This window comes from Schistocerca nitens, chromosome 1 (assembly GCF_023898315.1).
Source record: "Schistocerca nitens isolate TAMUIC-IGC-003100 chromosome 1, iqSchNite1.1, whole genome shotgun sequence".
Lineage (NCBI taxonomy): Eukaryota > Metazoa > Arthropoda > Insecta > Orthoptera > Acrididae > Schistocerca > Schistocerca nitens.
This window is the reverse complement of record NC_064614.1, coordinates 741,862,121-741,879,965: the sequence shown is the minus strand read 5'-3', so window position 1 is coordinate 741,879,965 and position 17,845 is coordinate 741,862,121.

Sequence of the window (17,845 nt, the reverse complement as noted above, 5' to 3'; positions counted from 1 at the left end):
CTTTGTACAGTTTAGAGTAAGGCTTAGCAAAGTAACTGGTGCTTGCAAAGATACCGTAATAGAGTAGAATTTTACTCACGTAAATACTTTCATTTAACTATTATTAACCTTCGACCGAAGAAACAATTTTTAGTGTGACTTGTAGTAACTAGGTGTACAGCTCTTTTTCCTATAGCTTTTCCGACTGAAGAAAGTTAACATTGTTACGTGAGAATGATTATAGCAACATTTGAACAAGCTTTTCTAAAAGAAACAGTCAGTTTGTAAACTTTCGGTGAAGAATAATTATTAATTACCATAAACTGGCTACGGCTATGAATGACGTGTCCGAATGGAATTTTCAGACTTTGTACAGTTTAGAGTAAGGCTTAGCAAAGTAACTGGTGCTTGCAAAGATACCGTAATAGAGTAGAATTTTACTCACGTAAATTCGTACTTTCATTTAACTATTATTAACCTTCGACCGAAGAAACAATTTTTAGTGTGACTTGTAGTAACTAGGTGTACAGCTCTTTTTCCTATAGCTTTTCCGGCTGAGAACTGCATTTCAGTAACTTCAAGGAGGCGTGCGCGTGAAAAGAGATTCATCGCAAGGTGAGAGGAGCTTTATACGCAGCAGCAACAGACGGCGCCGCCGCAAAGTAACACAAGGAAGGAGAGTCGTCTGACCTACACGAATGTCTGTGAATCGTGTAACCTTTGCTCTGTGTGTTACCGTATCTTAACGCTTTGTCCATTGTATTATTGAGACGAAGAATGGTGACCAGTTTCCGTTTGTCTAAATGAACACGGAAAACAGTCTAAAAGCAGCCTTACGTGGACCAGAGTATGAAAATAACGCTCGTTAATCCGGGTCTGAACCAATTCTCCGAATGTAAAGCGTTGAAGTACAGGTCAGTTAGCAAATCGTGCAACGATAGCATGCAGGTAAACGTGGCAAAGTCTATCACGTATGGTGAGACTGGTTAGCACTTGTACAGCAGGCATAAAATGTGCTTTTCTTGAGAACTTTCAGTCAGTATTCAGTTCCATCTAAGAGTTTTATCGTCAACGAATGGTGACGCAAACGGCCACGATTTTTCAAGGAAATATCCTTGCTTCTGTATGAGACGACGTGAGGGAGCCACGTGGGATTGGAATCAGAACAGCAGGCCGGAGACTTGAACCCACATTGTACAGTTGTTCCCTATAGACACACAATTTGCGCTGTATGGTCTGAGATTTTCGGTTACGCCGGCAGTGTAATACGACCTGAGCCAGTTCTGCTCCTTCCGCCAACATTTCCGGCTACCAAGGCCTGCAAATTACTACGACCTTGATCATCATTGCAAACCAGGAGTTATCTTTTCTACAAACTGGTTCTACAGCTTCCCAAGTATTCGGTTCCAACTACTGGGAAGCCCCCTTTTCCTCTCCTTCATACCCAGCAAGTCGACCTTCTCGGAACTCGATTATCAAGCAGGTTTAGGCTTTAGGTGCGTGAAAAAATTTCAGTTACTCCGTGTCGCCTTCCTAGTCTTTCCTGATGAACTCACTGGACGTCGACAAGCAACACTGACTACTAGATGCTTTCGGGAAATCTAACTTCTGCACTGACATGCGCTGCATTTTGATCACTTTCCGCCCACCGAAATGACTGGTTTATCGTTGGAACACGAACGATCATTTATTACAGATCCATCGAACAGAGTGCTGATTACTTGAACTGTGTTGTAAGTAACACAATAGATATGAAGTTAGTCTAAGTATATTTGTGGATTTCCTCAGCGTACAGAATATTCCATGAGGTATGGAACAATTCTGAGAATAAATGAAAGGCTCTTTGTTGTCAGACGCGTATCGCTTCTTTCATTTTCGAAGCATTTCCAGCGGCATATAACACATATTTAGCATATTACTGTATTCATATAACAGATATGTAATGAAATAACACTGAATTTTTTCTGCAGTACAGCTAAAAACAACATTTTGCCCTCTCGTCCCACCGTCTTTCCCACCAAAAGGCAGGAAATCTGGGTTTGAGCCGCGGTGTGACATAAGTTTACATTTGCCATGACGTATTTCATGCAATCACAGCTTCATTGTTTCATCTGTACCTTACAATCATTTCATTTCAGCGAATCTGTCTCAGTTGATAACTATTTCCCCCGCCTGACACGCCCAGCAGTACTGACTGAGACTATGATTATTACGTTTCCTGGGGCAGCTAAACATTACTGCCAAACCTGTCTTGAGTACAATACTTTACCTACAGAGAGTTCTGGTACTGGCTAACTGCACTACACATCAAAACATACTGTAAGCACATTAGGATCTTCCCTATTCATCACTGCATAGAATTGAGGATCGGTCGAGAGTCGTGTTTCTGTAGCTCAGATGCCAAAGCACTTACCCGCGGAAGGTGAAGTTCCCAAGTTCGAGTCTTGGTCCGGCATATAGTTGTAATCTGCTACGAAGTTTCATATCGGCGCACACTCTGCTGCAGAGAGAAAATATCATTCCAGAAAAAACCCCGAGGCTGTGGCTAAGCCATGTCTCCTCAATACCCTTTCTTCCAGGAGTGCTAGTCCTACAAGTTTCGCAGGAGAATTTCTGTGAAGTTTGGAAGGTAAGAGACGAGGTACTGGCGGAAGTAAAGCTTTGAGGACATCTCATGAGTCGCGTTTGGGTAACTCAGTTGGTACAGCTCTTGCCTGCAAAATTCAAAGTTACCGAATTCAAGTCTCGGTCTGGCACACAGTTTTAACCTGCCAGGAAGTTGCATATCAGCTCATACTTCTCTGCTAAGTGAAAATATTATTCTGGAAACATGTCGACATTCTGTAGAGCATGTTGGATTACAACAGCAATAAGTGGGCGAGCGTTATCCTGTTAGGGAACACCCCCTGGAATGCTGTTCATGAATGGCAGCACAACAGGTCAAATCACCAGGTTGGCGTACAAATGTGCAGCCAGGATGCGTTGCATAACCACTAGAGTGCTCCTATTGTCATGAGAAACCGCACCCCGGACAATAACGCCAGTTGTGGACCCAGTGTGTCCAGCAAGCAGAAATGTTGGTTGTAAGCCCTCAAGTAGCTTCCTTCTAACCACCACGCTGCCATCACCGGCACCGAGGTAGAACCAGGTTTCATCAGACCACCACTCCGGCCTCCAGTGAGTTCTCACTTGACACCACTTAAGTCGCAAATGGCGGTGGATTGGGATCAGTGCAATTCACGCTACTGGTCGTCTGGCTCAGAGCTGTCCCCGAAGTAATCGATTTGTAACAGTTCGTTACGTAACTGTGGTGCCAATTGCTGCTCAAATTGACGCTGCAGATGCAGTACCATGCGTGGGAGACATACGCCGATCACTATGATCTTCCATCTTGGAAGCGCCAAGTGGTCTTCTTGCCACCGTACATTCTCGTGATCACCGCTGCGAGCAATCGTGTGTAGTGGCTCTGTTTCTGCCAAGTCTTTCTACAATATCGCAGAAGGAACATCCAGCTTCTCGTACCCCTACTACACAACCTCGTTCAAACTCAGTAAATATGTTGATAATGGCGTCTTTGCCGCCATAAAGGTATTCTTGACTAGTACCAACTCACCATGTCCAACTTCAAAGGTAACTCACGTCCACGACCGTTGCAGCGTATATTTAAAGCAAACCTGATTTGTATCCTCATAGTGGCGCTAGTAACGCCACTCTTTTTCGAGTGGTGCGAAAATTGAGTAGACATCATCTTTCAGATGTAGAAACACGCCTACCAACTTTCGTTTATGTCGTACAAGTCCTTCCGTCAGTGTACGATCGATCCTTCTGCGTACATATTCGCTGTATGTTATCAGCCCACGTATCAGTGAATAAGCATTTCTTCACATCTATAAACCACGTTACAGGTGCGCAATACGGCCCAGTTTGTGACGCGGGTACGCGCACTTTTCGCACAGTCGTTTTCTGTAACCACAGACGTACCAACGAGTAACGTATACGCAGTAGCTCGATTCGCGTCACTCTTACGGAGTTTCCGACGTTATCCACCAGGCCATTTGTGTAAATCGTTACATTAACAGTCCTGTAACACTCGAATGAATTATGTCCAAACGGTTTTCACATCTTACGACCTCACTCGGTTAAGAACGGCATACTGAGTTCTGTTGGCTACGAAGTTATCGGTTACAAAGCTCGTTTGATATTGTTTAAGCTGGTATTTTATTCAGTACGTGATAACGTTAAATCGTATAGAGCAACTTTAGAAAGTCAAGAAAGACGGTATCAAATAGTCTGCGTAAATGTAACGCCTTCTGGATCTTGAGGATGAGGAGAACCAGTTGAGTTTCAGAAGATTCTGCACAGCAGATTTTCGGTCTTCGAGAAGTTAGTGTTACCTAATAGATACTACCAGTTCCTATGTCCGCGTTCTTAATTTTCTCGTTAATGCACGTCAAAGCTGTAAGTAGGCTGTTTAGGTTTTTTTATTAGTAACGCCACCTCTGTATGAAAATCACCGGCTGTGCCGTGTGCAGTCTGTGGCTGCTTTGCATTGTTGTAATACTCAACCATTGTAGTGTTAGGCAGCTGGCTGTGAACAGCGCGTAGCGTTGGGCAGTTGGAGGTGAGCCGCCAGCAGTGGTGGATGTGGGGAGAGAGATGGCGGAATTTTGTAATTTGTCATGAACTGCTCTATATATGATATTAAGGTAAATACATTGTTTGTTCTCTATTAATATCTTTCATTTGCTAACTATCCCTATCAGTAGTTAGTGTCTTCCATAGTTTGAATCTTTTATTTAGCTGGCAGTAGTGGCGCTCGCTGTATTGCAGTAGCTTGAGCAGCGAAGATTTTTGTGAGGTAAGTGATTTGTGAAAGAGATAGTTTAATGTTAGTCAGGGCCATTCTTTTCTAGAGATTTTGAAAGTCAGATTGCGTTGCGCTAAAAAAAAAAAATATTGTGTGTCAGGTTAAGCACAGTCGTATGTATGAATTGTTAAAAGGGGACGTTTCATATGGCGACCCTTAGCCGAGGATACCTCACTGGAATCTTCTGATTTTTTCTTATAGTTTGTGTAATTAGTGTAGCTTTTGTTTATTGCTAGCGCGTAATTGTAGAGAGAATTTCCATTGTAGTTGTAGTTTTTCATTGTTGTACAGTAAAACAGTTGTGGTATGCATGTAGATTTGCACCAAGTATTTCGCAGCTGCAATTAACTAGATATTATTTTCAGTGTTATGTTAATGTGTTCTCTTATTTTTGCTCTTCAAATTGAGTTTTTCTGTGTTGTCGTGTGAAATACTGTGACAATAATGGCGTGTGAAAAACGTAACACTAGGCTCCAAAGTAAATTGAGAAATGACAGTGAAGACGAAAGCAATATGTTAGCGCCGCAGAATAATGAATTAACTAATGTTAATAGTAGTAATTTGGTAATTGCGCATAGGGAAATGGAGCGGGTTTCAAACAATGGCGTGGACAGTGAAACAATTAGTGAAGAGGGAAGCATTATCGATCGATCGGTCGGCAATAGCTCGGCTCAGGAATCCGAAATGACGCGACACGATCTCGCAAATACTGTAGATTCAGGTTTTGGATCCTCACCGTTTTCTCAAATAAGTCAAGACACATTTTCTGCTTGTCAAAATGTGAATGTTTCCGGTGCAAATTCACTGCCGAAAAGCACTGAGGAACATGTTCCAGACACCAGTGCATTGTTATTACAATTAATACAACAAATGGGACAAACACAACAAAAGCTTCAAAAGTTAGACACAATGGAACAAAATCTTCGAAAGTTAGACACAGTGGAACAAAATCTCAAAAAGTTAGACACCACACTTGAACAAACACGTGAGGATTTAACTAATGAGTTACATCACATTGAATCGAAATGTCAAAAAGTCTGTAATGACGTAAAAACACAAATTTGTGAGCATTTCCAACCTATTTTTTCGCGTCATGAAAATGCACTACAGAATCACGAAGCAGCCATAAAAGAACTGCAAACTACTGTTCATGAAAATCATGAGACCTTGCAAGCTAAATTTGACTCAGTTGCATCTACCGATTCGGTTATGCAACTTGCAAAAACTCAGGAAAACTTGAAGGACACAGTAGATTCGATTTCAACACAAATGGACACTCTGAAACTTGGTTCAGAAAAACACACTGAGGAAATGTGTTCACTATCGGAGAAAGTAGGCGAACTTTCGGATCAGGTCACTAACTTATCTACAAAGGTAGATGATGATCTGAATGGCACAAGACCTGTAGCCTTCACTGACACAGAAGAGTATGAAGAAATTATAAAATTCAAACAAAATCAAAATCAAATCAATACACAGTACAAAAGAGAAATCCGCGAAGTACAAGATCAGCTGACACAGGTAATACAAGAATTACGTATTTCAGAGGACACTCGCGCCCCAACACGGGAAGAGGGACTTAGAAATACGGAACAGCCACAAAATAATAACACAGGGCATTCGGAAGTTATGAAAGAAACTGGCAATGCGCACCGAATTTTGAGATGGAACGGCCGACACGACCTAGCAATGAGCGATATGCGACTCGCCGACATGATGACTTTGACTATAAGCTGTTCATTACTACACGTAAATTCAAAACGTTTAAGAATTCTGCCAACGACATTCATCCACAAGCGTGGCTCGATCAATTCTCTCATTGTTTTCCCCCCAACTGGTCATTAGAACACAGATTAGAATTTATGTGTGGCTATTTAGAGAATGAACCAGCTGTAAGAATGCGTTCGGTCATTCACGATTGTCATAGTGAAGGAGAATTTTACCATGCCTTCCTCTCAGCATATTGGTCTCAAACCACACAAGACCGAGTAAAACATGGCATCATAATGATGAAACATTTCGAACAATCTGAATTCTCCAGTCTTGTGAAATATTTTGAAGACATGTTGCACAAGAATCAGTACCTGTCAAACCCATACAGCCCCTCAGAACTCATCCGCATTTGCTTAATCAAACTGCCTGAACATTTGCGACACATTATTTTGGCAGGACGTTGCAAAGACGACATTGAAGCATTTCAAGGACTCTTACAAGAACTGGAAATTGACACTGACAATCGCGGAACGCACGAGCACAACAATTACAGATCACATCCGTCGCAATTCCGCGATGAAAGAAATAATAACTGGACGCGACAAGGCTATTCTCACAACACAAATCGTGACCGAAACAGACACCACCCGTATAACAACCGTTGGCAGAGTAGTAATAATTACAGGGAAAGATCACCTCTCTGCGGTAATGACTATCACAGAGACAATCAGAGAAACAGACAATATGGGAACCAAAACAATTATTATTACGAGGGACAGAATAACTTTAGACGCAACGGTCCAGCGCGCAGTTACGATTCAGGGAGAAATTCTCCACCACTTAACCGACAAGAAAGAAACCACAGAAACTACCGACATGACGACAGACGATGTGATCGTAACGACAGACCTGAATTGCATCAGAACTGGCGGGATTTAAGCAGGGCAGGGCCGTCTCGTCACGGTGAATTTGTAGAAGTTAGGTCTCCAAACCCCAATAACGACGCGCGCCAACAAAGAGACAATAGGCAGTGACTCATACAGCTGGCAGCCACGAAACGCACGTGTGACACTAACGACGCAGCTGCCGTAGCAAGTAATTACGTAAAAATGGAAGACATTAGGGACATCTTACTCCAAGAACACGACGTAAAACATAACAACATTGCATATCCTGTGATTCACATTACAGTAAATGACGTAAAATTTACGGCAGTACTTGACTCTGGCAGTCCCATTTCAGTAATTAGTGAAACAGCTTTTAGAAAATGCAACATATCGAACGATTGCCCCACACTTCCGTTACGTAAGATTAAATTACAAGGTGCAATCTTTGGAAAAAGTGTAGATGTACGCCAACAAACCTACTTAGAATTCTTTTGTCAAAGCCACAGCTTCTCTATGAACTTTCTTATTGTTCCATTATTGTCGACGGAAATTATACTGGGAGTAGACTTTTTGAATAAATACAAAGCAATCTTAAGCTTTCACGATGCTGAAATAAGTTTAGAAAAAGAAGGTAAGTCAGTAGCTTTGAATTTTGAAGATTGGCTCTCAAACCATGACGAAGAAATTAATCGGCTTTACCTCCTGTTAGACAACAGTTCTGAATTTTCGACGGAACTTGACACTAACAATCGCTCTGCAAGTACTGACAGGGGTGATATCGACGGCGCATTTGATACTAATGAGTTAATTCAGAATAAAATTCAAACAATTGAGAATTGTAATGACAATGATAGGCAAGACCTTTTTGAGATTTTACAAGCACATTCCACAGTTTTTACTCATAAAACAGGAACAATCAAGGGATTTCAATACCAATTTCGTGTTCGTGAGCATACTAAATTTTGTGTTAGACCATACGTAATTCCGGCGCATTATAGGGACCGTGTTAGAACAGAAATACAATCTATGCTTGACGAGGGCATTATTGAGCCTGCAGTAAGCTCATACAACAATCCATTACATGTTGTTGAGAAGAAAAATGGATCAATCAGGCTTGTCTTAGATTCGAGACAAATTAATACTATCATTACAAACATTTTTTTTACTACGTCAGTGACAGATGTTTACGTAATTACACAGTTGAATAACTTCATACGTATGAAATTGTATATTGTCTGTACTTTGTAAACTGTTCATATTTTTTCGGAACCATTGTGATACAATGTGAGCTTTGAATGATGTGTTTGGTATGGAATCATGATTTTAAAGTACGTTTGAGGCAGATGACACTTTTGAAATGAGCAGAGAATTTTTTTTAGGTGTTGAAACTATTGGAGGAAGCTACGACGATTTTGAGATTTGACTGAGGTGTTATGATGTTATTTTTTACGACGACGATGTGTATTATGTTGTTGAGGTATGTTTATGATTAGTAAGCTAATGTTATATGAAGAATTTGATTATGCTATGTATCTAATGATGAAGTATTGAAGAAGCGTCGACGAATTTGTATATGTGTAATAAGGTAAGGAGTAATGAGTAGCGGTTAGGAACTCTGCCTTGTGAAGACGTATGTTGGAAACCGAGAATCGTACTTTTAGAATTATGAAATGCGTGTAAATGCGTGAATGTATCACAATGCCGACGAAAATTTTTTGGACACTGTTATATTCATGGGATTTTGTTTTTACAGGTTTGCAACGCTAATTCTTGACCTGTGAAATATTTTTATTTAAGACTGCCATTGTAGCGGAAACTGCTGTCGTAAATATTTCCGTACGAAAGTTAAGTGACCACCTGCACGTAATACGTCGTGGGCACACAGCTGTGTCAGACACCTGGGCGACAGCCGCCCGAACAAAAAAAAAACCATTAGCCTTCCAGCGGCACAGGTAGAAGAAAAAAGAGGCCATTATAATCGCTATTGACGTTCCTTTGTAGAAAGCATCGCAACATTTCACGGCTATTGTCGTGCTAATTGAGAGAAATGCCATATGGCTAGTGAATGACGTTTCACGCCTTGCTTTGCCCATTTTGTTTAATATCTAGTTTCTAGCTGCACTGCAGCACTGGTTAAAATAAAATTTTATAGATGTACTAATATAAATATTTTCTGTCTGCAGATCTATTAAATAATAATTTTGTAATCCACATTCTTCGAAAAAGGAGCTCTTGGAATGGAAAGAACAATAAGAAGGGACTAATACCAGGAACTGCATACATAATTTTCTTTTCAACTACTGAGTAATTTTTTGTAGAATTAGTTTTTGTGGTGCACCACTTTAATTACTTAGACATTAAGATGTGATTATACATTTCCCTTATCTGCATTGTTATCTTTAGTGTACTATTTTTTCTGCTTGAGCTATGTCATATTTAGGTATAAGTTGCTGCTGTTTGCCAGGCATAGTGTTATTGAATTTGATTTTGTATTATTCTGTTAAGCCAGTTTTACTAATGATTTATTTTTATATTTTTATTGTTTGCTGCACATTGCCTTAGATTAGTTGTAATATTACAATTGCTTTGCTAATTTCTTAATACTGCTTGCTTTGCAAATCTGCGTTTTTTTTGTCATTGCTGTTTATATTAATTGTTTTATGTGATGCTGCATTGCCTCGTCCCTTGGTATATATATCTGAGCTCAGTAGATTTAAATTAGCTTAAGAGGGGGTAGACTATATAAGAAACTAACTATGATGAATTGGAAGAAATACATTGAAAATCTATAAGAAAATGGTTTGGCCAAAACAGTATTTTGAAATAGGATATGAACCAAAAAAAGTAGGGTTTAGGGACAACAGGTTTAGGTAGGATTTTCTTGGAAATAAATGATGAAGTAAGATAATGGAAAATAAATAATGAGGTAAGAAATATGTGAACATATATATATACAGAAAGCATGCTTGAATAGGATTTTTTTGGTGGAAACAAATGTGGAAATAAGACGAAAGATCTATGGAATGAAGTTTTGGGTTGGACTGCAGTACCAAAAGTTACACTGAAAACGAACCCTGTCCTTTCCATTGTGTTATCCCACTATGTGTTTGTGTACCCTTGTGTATTTGTTTTCTTCCTGTCTTTGTGTAGTTTCATAGAATTTTTTCTTCTTCTAATACTAAGCTACATTCACTATGATGAGGAATACTGTGATCCTCAAATATAATTTGCATTGATAATATGTTATTTACTTTGTAAAGATGATTAGACATTTATCTGTTCTGTGTTAATGCTTAGGTGTGAAGTTGATGTTTCAAAAGTTATTCTGATCTTTTATGTATGAAATTATGTCATAATTCCTGTAACACTGATGTATATGTTTATTTCTATTCTTTTGTAAAGCCCCTATTACCGCAACTGTTATTTGTATTGTTATGTTCTTGAATGATGTGTTTTGTACCTTTGTTATTGTGTTCTTATGTTATAAAATTGTAATTGACACCAGGTCATCAAATTAAGTAACTTGTAAGTTACATTTCACTGCACACGTTTCTATTGGTCATAGTATATGGACAATATGTGAGAAGTAGGGACTGTTAGTGTTTGCACGTGTGTTAATAATTCAGCAAGGGACTGGATAACAGCATTGCTGGTTCTGAGGACAATTCCAAAAACTTTGTGAGTGCACAAGTGGTGGTTATGGACTTGCTACATTATCCGCAAGACTCTTCGATGATGATTGTGCACCTGCACAGTCGCAACAGATGGCTGCTGGCCGTCTCTACAAGGACTACAGTGGGTCTGCGTCTTTGCTGACTCACCAGTACCATTATCTCTACAAGGACTGCAGTGGGTCTGCACCTTTGATGACTCACCAATACCATTATTTCTACAAGGACTGCAGTGGGTCTGCACCTCTGGTGGCCCACCAATACCGTAATCTCTACCAGGACTACAGTGGGTCTGCTCTGTGATGACCTACCCACCAATACTCTTCAAAACTTCGACTGACTCCGCTGTGGGTTTGCTCTCTTGTGGCCCATTACCTGTCAGCATGTCGAGAGTCAGCACTGTCTTTCCGTTGGAAGGACAACGATACTTCTTCAAGACTGCATGGAAATCCACTACTTCCGTGTGCATTTTCTTTTACTGCTCAGACTTTGAGAAAAACACTGCAATGTGATGAATGATCAGGACTGTCTTTATGGACTGTGAGAAAATTTTAGCTTTTGACCAACATTGTATCAATAAGTGTGTGCATTTGATTTCTTTGTTATTGTAATTGTGAAAAAAAATTTTAACAAATATGTATTGGCCAGTGCCCAACAAAATTTGTAAAATTTTTTGTGGGGAGCATGGGGGCTATGTAAGTAGGCTGTTTAGGTTTTTTTATTAGTAACGCCACCTCTGTATGAAAATCACCGGCTGTGCCGTGTGCAGTCTGTGGCTGCTTTGCATTGTTGTAATACTCAACCATTGTAGTGTTAGGCAGCTGGCTGTGAACAGCGCGTAGCGTTGGGCAGTTGGAGGTGAGCCGCCAGCAGTGGTGGATGTGGGGAGAGAGATGGCGGAATTTTGTAATTTGTCATGAACTGCTCTATATATGATATTAAGGTAAATACATTGTTTGTTCTCTATTAATATCTTTCATTTGCTAACTATCCCTATCAGTAGTTAGTGTCTTCCATAGTTTGAATCTTTTATTTAGCTGGCAGTAGTGGCGCTCGCTGTATTGCAGTAGCTTGAGCAGCGAAGATTTTTGTGAGGTAAGTGATTTGTGAAAGAGATAGTTTAATGTTAGTCAGGGCCATTCTTTTCTAGAGATTTTGAAAGTCAGATTGCGTTGCGCTAAAAAAAAAAAATATTGTGTGTCAGGTTAAGCACAGTTGTAAAAAAATTGTTAAAAGGGGACGTTTCAAAGCTAGTATCTTCCTTTTTTCAAACCAATTAGATCTTTCGTTACCAGTTACACAAAAAATTTCATTTCATTTGCTCTGCCTTTAGATTTAATCGGTGTACGTTCTGCCGTGCACCTAAGGTTATCTCTGTCTTTACTGATTGTACTCTCTCTTGAATATATCTTGTTTGCTGTTATCTTGATAGTTTTTTAAGGATTGCACTTAGCTGTTATCTATAGAAGAATATTTGTGTAAAATCAATAAAATGTGAATCGTTCAAACGCCTAAACGACTCCACAGGCATTTTTAGAGTTCCGTCTCTCAGTCCGTAAAAACGGAACCTATCTACGATCACTTTGTTGTCCGTCTGTCTGTCCAAGTGTTAATACACCTTTTTCTTAGGAACGGGTAGAGCTATCCAGTCTCCATTAATATCCAACTTCAAGGTCTGTGGTCCCTTGGCAGTGTACAAAACTGAAAGTCAATGAAATCGAAGGATACGGCCATTTCTTCCACATATTTGAAGCCCATAAACTCCCTCATCAAAACCTACAGACGAACCTCCAATATACATAATTAAGTCTGTACGGAACCTACAGAGAGCGAGTCTTACTCTAAACTGTCATTTAAAATAAATTCTTCCATCTAGTTTTTAAAGTATCGTTTACTTATCTTTCAATGGCTTGTGTGCAGTCTTATTTACATTTATATCGCATGCAACTTTGATAAGGACGATGATACGTTTCACATTATGACAAAAGAACATACAAAATCAGATAACGTCCGGGACTTAAAGTGTTTCGCTTTGTTTACTTACAGCTTCGTTATTCTGAAGATTAAAGTATCTGCGCTAACAGTGATTCTCCGTAGAATGTTCTCAAGCTTATTTCTGCGATGTAGCCCGCAGCTCGTGGTCGTGCGGTAGCGTTCTCGCTTCCCACGCCCGGGTTCCCGGGTTCGATTCCCGGCGGGGTCAGGGATTTTCTCTGCCTCGTGATGGCTGGGTGTTGTGTGATGTCCTTAGGTTAGTTAGGTTTAAGTAGTTCTAAGTTCTAGGGGACTGATGACCATAGATGTTAAGTCCCATAGTGCTCAGAGCCATTTGAACCTGCGATGTAATAAATCACAGAAAAAGTTATTAGCTCATTAGGAACACAATTACCTTCGCAACCGGGGGTTGTGTGTGCATCAACCATTGTAACAAGAGCTGATATGTGAACAATTCTCGCAGCTGTGACACTGCCCTAAGAACACAGGGTCTACTGCGCTTGGTTCACTGGTGACGCAGATCGCAGCTGCGACGTGCAAGGTCGTGGGTGCAGTCCTTGACCGTTAACGTACTGCCGACTCAGCTGCTTCTGCAGAGCACGCTGCAAGCGCCGCCAAGTACATCCTCCATCGGTGCCTTCCATGATAAATCAGACGTAAGATGTCACGCCTAGACCTGAAATGTGGAGAGAGATTGAAACTGAGTTACTTCTTATGACCAAAGGCGTATGGAAGGCTGTACAATACCATTATTATATTTCAGACAATGATCGGGATTTATGAACGTCTGGACACGTGGAGAGATTAACGAGTGGCTCAGCTACGTTCAAAGGTACTCAAGGAAGACAGTTTGGTTCTCTCGACTCGACAAAGACTTTCATATGGAAACTACTGTTTCACCGCTCCATTACAGTTCCGCTCTGATCGAGGCCACCACAGGAGGCGACACAAGAATTATGTTTTATGTCGACCATCATAGGCGACAAAGTTATCTTGTGGATAGCGAAATCGTTTAGGTATAAATTTTCCCAAGAATAAAAGTCCTAGCACATATTTATGCAATAATAGCCGGCCGAAGTGGCCGAGCGGTTCTAGGCGCTACAGTCTGGAGCCGCGCGACCGCTACGGCCGCGGGTTCGAATCCTGCCTTGGTCATGGATGTGTGTGATGTCCTTAGGTTAGTTAGGTTTAAGTAGTTCTAAGTTCTAGGGGACTGATGACCTCAGAAATTAAGTCCCATAGTGCTCATAGCCATTTGAACCATTTTTGCAATAGTAATTCACATTTTTCCTCACAGCTAATTACTTATCACACAAAATGCGCCAAGCAAAATTTTTGCACGACTTAAAAAAAATCACGAAAAGAGCCAGGAGCTAGAAATTTCCCTTAACTATTTTACGAATGTATGAAAATCTTTGATGCAATAAGAGGGTTAAACTGTTTTGCTCGCTTATCTTTGAACCAAGTGGAGGCACTTGTCAGTCTCTAGTGGTAGCAACATGTGGCTTACGGGGCGGCCTGTGCTTAGCAGGCGACAATCCAGGAAGGCTTTCATACCTCATGCTGGTGTTCGGCAGAAGGTCTCTCCCATAAGCTAACTGCAGCTTGCCCGTGTAAGGGTGTCGTAGTTATTGCCGTATCAAGCCAGCACGGGGCCAGTAGCAAATGCTAAGAAGAGGCCCTTGGTTTTCCGCATGCCTCGAAGTTTACGATATAAAATAAAACAGCACCTTACTTTGGTCCCAAAAAATATGTACATTTTCTTGGGTGGTTATCGTCATATAAACATTTAAAACATAAATTCTTTTAGAACTATGACAAAATATGAGCGCTACCTTCCTGCAATCACATTTTAAAGTACAAAGTCACTTCATTAAATTTATGCAAAATAATAAAGTTCATACAATGATTGAAATGAGCCATTCCAGTATCAGAAACAATTTATGAGAAGAAGTATAATTAAACCAAATTAAACGAATAAAACTAAGGACCATAATAATTTTAGAGGGATTTTTTAAAAAATGTAGAGTCTTGTAAGTATTGAACACGTGACCTTCAGCTTAAGAGCGTAGAGCATGCAGCGGGGCGGGTTGGGATCTCACTATCCTTTAAATAATCTTTCCACCTACCTGGATAGGCTTCGGGTTGCCTGCCCCTTCACTCTCCAATGGTAAATTCTGGTTTAGCCGACAAAAGCAGGGTCGACGAAAATTCGACTAAATATCTACCACGCAAAGCCACATAACTCCACTCCATTGGCAGTAGCTGACAGTTCAACTATCGAGTGTTTGGGATTCTTGCAAGACTCGTTTGAAAAAATATACAAAATTTCCTTTAATTTGATGTATTGTCTTTAAAACAAGGAAAATGGCTATCAAGTCCGTATTTAATATCCCGACATTAATTATGCAATGTTACTGACTATCACTGTAACACGCTCACACCCAAAAGCAGACAGAAATTATTTAGTCCGACCCAATACTTTGAACGTCCTAAACAGTCATTGAGCCATGGCTACTTGCGATTTAACACATTCAGTAGGCTTCTTGTAAAGATGTGCTAACCATAATGTCTCGTAATCTGCAAAAAACACGTTATGCGAGTTATGTACGATAACAAATGTTCGCACGCGAATGTGTCCTTAAATAAACCACTCACAAGGCTCAAACTTTCACAAAATACTGTAGTCGCTCTTCGTTAAAGGCACGAGAACCATTCAAACGCGCGAATTTCTTCATTTTAGTACAAATTTGATCAGCGCGGTTTAACATAGCTGTTTACCGGAAGACGGCTCCAGAGCGACTCCCTCGACTGATAGATCTGAGGCACAAAGCCCAACTCAAACGCGCGGAAATGTTGAAATCTTATTCGCTAGTGTGTTAAGCGGCCAATCAGATCATCTCCAGTTCTTCTATACTCGCAGTATTTCTCGTGTCAGCCAATCAGGTTACCACAAGTAATTTAGAATACTAGAAATTTCGAAATTCCGAAACTAAATAAAATTTAATGAAAACAAAATAAATTTTACACTCAACACCTCTTCTGGTTGCCTTTTACAAAATCAGGCTCCCTCTGACATACGTCACAAATTCCCCTACTGTGCAACAACTTTCTCACGCTTACATTTACATAGTTTTAATAAAATATCATATTCTCACTTCACGTATGTCCTCCATTCACTCTCTCAGTCTCTCCAAATTGCTCGCACAACCAAAACACAATGGAATAACAATTTTCCAATGTATTTTTACTTACGGCAGAAATCTGTCGTAATGAAAGTAAAGAAAATTTCGGAAAATTAGATTGTATTAACCTGTCCTCTTAGTTGTAGTTTCAATTGACAGTATCGACGGAAACACAACAGTCCCTAACTCAATTTCATAATACCAGCACGGTCATTACGTGTTTTAGGTAAAAATTTATATCTCCGAAAGTAGTGAAGTTATTGATTTGAAATTTTAACTGTATGGTTACGTTATCCATAGAATTTGATATATTGACTATGAAAAAGATCGATTAATATTTAATAGTACTTCTTCGGATTTATAGAGAGAATGTGTAAAGTACTGCACGCTGCGTTAGGCCGGTATTACACTATCAAATTTCTTTGTCAAAGATTTGATCAAAGATGTGATCCAATATTCCGTCCAATATATTTGACAAAGATCTTTGACGTAGCGCTACAAGGGGTATTACACTGTCAGTCTGTCATCAAATTTTTCGTCAAACTTCAAGATGGCTGACAACAACTTGTTATTAACCGCAGCAGTTCTACGTACTCCAATTGCATTGTGTGCACATTCGGAAAAGAAGTGGGGGGAAAAATGGAACCATACATACGAGGTTGACAGTCTTAAAAGTCCTGGGATTACAACTTGATAATAAATTCAGTTGGGAGGAGCACACCACAGAACTGCAGAAACGCCTTAACAAATCTGTATTTGCAATTCGAGTGTTAGCAGACATAGGCAACATAAAAATGAAAAAGCTTGCATACTTTCATTCCATAATGTCATATGGGATAATATTTTGGGGTAAATCTTGAAGTCAAACAAAAGTTTTCAAGGTCCAAAAGCGTGTAATACGTATTATTTGTGGAGTAAATTCACGGACCTCCTGCAGAAACCTCTTCAAAGAACTGGGTATACTAACTACTGCCTCTCAGTATATTTACTTCTTAATAAAATTTGTCGTAAATAATATATCTCTTTTTCCAACAAACAACTCAGTTCATACATACAATACCAGGAACAAAAATGATCTGCACAAGGACTTAAAAGCACTTACTTTAGTTCAAAAAGGGGTCCACTACTCAGGAACACTCATCTTCAATAATTTGCCAGGAAACATAAAAAATTTAGTTAGAAATAAAGATCAGTTTATCAGTTTAAAAGGAGCCTGAAAGACTTACTACTGGCCAAGTCCTTCTACTCCATTGGCGAAATTTTTAATAGAAACAAATTATGTATTGTATTTATTCATACTATTAGTATTTTTATTTCAGCTTAAAAAAAATCGACATGTTCCACATCCACGAGGATCTCCTCAGCACGGATATATGGAACGAAAAACTAATCTAATCTGGGTGAAGCCGTGGGTTTTACGACGACACGATAAAAGCATTCAACAAAACTTGTTACGTGAGCTAACAGTGGAAGACGTCAAGTCGTACATCAATTACTTAAGAATGGATGAGCATACATTTCTGTATGTGCTCAATGAAGTGTATCCTC